Source organism: Cebus imitator, unplaced genomic scaffold, assembly GCF_001604975.1.
Source record: "Cebus imitator isolate Cc_AM_T3 unplaced genomic scaffold, Cebus_imitator-1.0 Scaffold83, whole genome shotgun sequence".
Lineage (NCBI taxonomy): Eukaryota > Metazoa > Chordata > Mammalia > Primates > Cebidae > Cebus > Cebus imitator.
The window spans coordinates 4,845,567-4,847,242 of NW_016107398.1; the positions used below are offsets into that span (position 1 = coordinate 4,845,567).

Here is a 1,676-nt window from a genome sequence, read left to right on the forward strand (position 1 = left end):
GAACCCAGGAGGCGGAGGTTGCGGTGAGCCGAGATCTCGCCATTGCACTCCAGCCTGGGTAACAAGAGTGAAACTCCGTCTCAAAAAAAAAAAAAAAAAAAAAAAAAGAAAAAAAAAGTAAAACTCCAACTAAAAAAAAAAAAAAAAAAAAGAATCTGGTTATCAATATTTTGGAGAAACAGGGAAGAATAAAATAGGAACAATTATGCATATGCATTACTAGTACGTCCTAGAGGAAACAATACCTTGGGATAAAAAGCATACATTGGTTTACTTTCAGAATTGTTCCAGAAAACATTTATAATTTAGAGAAATATATGTGTATGTTTTAAACTAACATAGAATTAGCTCTAAGACAATTTGCCAAAGAACCATTTGTTTTAAATAAGGAAGAACTGCTGAATATTTAGTGGAAGGTATGCTAAACTGACATCTGTTACAACTCTAACATAATTCTAAATTTCACATTCATTAACGACTAAGACAATGTCTCTGTAAATTAATCCTGCTTAGCTAGTCTGAATATGGTATTCTCATTCACATAAACGTACAAGATAGTGGTTGCAGCAACATATGGCATCCCATGCATTAAATACACTAAAATTCTTAGGAAAAGCACAATTTTTAAAGTACAGGAATCTGTTACCAAGGAAAAGGGGGAGGGCTGGGAGGAAATGACACATACTTTCTCATGCAGTGTGAGATTATGCTGCAGGTTCCAGATATAACATTCAAAGCGTCTTTTTAAAAACAAAAACATTTTCCTCAATAACATCCTGAGATGTCCAGTTTTGCATGTAAATCTTGCATCCAAATGTCACCCTTTACAATAATTCCACAAATGCCCAGAATCTTTCAACAAGAACAATTAACTGTGTTTTTCCTTTCCAGAACAACCAGCTGGTTAACCAAACAGAGAAACCAAATTATCCTAGTCACCAGATGTCTTAATTTGGAACAGTTAAAAGCAATTTGGAATAATCCAATTCTTGAATTGGTACTACATGTTTACTATTGCTTCCTTTTCTAATTCTGAAAAGATGCTTTTAAGAATTAGGCAAATGCTATCTTTAATAACTGCAAAAAAAATGAGGAAAAACAAAAAGAACCATATCCTGTTATAGAATGATGTTAACATTAAGAGATAGCTACTTAAATACTGTATACATTTTAGTTAGAAACTGATAAGCTCTAACAACATTAAATCTGCTCAAAAGCTCTAAAGAATTACCCTACTCTGGCTGGGCACAGCAGCTCACACCTGTAATCCCAGCATTTTGGGAGGCTGAGGCGGGTGGATCACCTGAGGTCGGGAGTTCAAGACCAGTCTGACCAATAGAGAAACCCTATCTCTAAAAAATAAAAATAAAAAATAAAGAATTACCCTACTTCAAAAATTGCCAGGCCCGGTGGCTCATGTCTGTAATCCCAGCACTTTGGCAGGCCAAGGCAGGCAGATGATGAGGACAGGAGTTTGACACCAGCCTGGCCAACAAGGCAAAACCCTATCTCTACTGAAAATACAAAAATTAGCCAGGTGTGGTGGCGATGCCTGTACTCCCAGCTACTCAGGAGACTGAGGCAGAAGAATGGCTTGAACCTGGGAGGCAAAGGTTGCAGTAAGCCAAGATGGTGCTACTCTGCACTCCAGCCTTGGCCACAGAGCAAGACCCTGT

The 1,676-nt window shown here is 37.4% G+C and overlaps 1 protein-coding gene across 6 annotated transcripts in view; it reads right to left on the bottom strand.

Annotated features, from left to right (window-relative positions):
* Window positions 1-1,676, bottom strand: part of WDR89 (WD repeat domain 89) — a 66,832-nt gene that overhangs the window by 39,878 nt on the left and 25,278 nt on the right. The window contains exon 3 of one of the 6 annotated variants that reach the window (XR_005201157.1): window positions 1,645-1,672. The exons of the other annotated variants lie outside the window; for them this stretch is intronic. The gene's annotated coding sequence lies outside the window, so the exon portion shown is untranslated. Of the gene's footprint in view, window positions 1-1,644; window positions 1,673-1,676 lie in introns of those variants that run through there. 6 annotated transcript variants of the gene reach the window in all.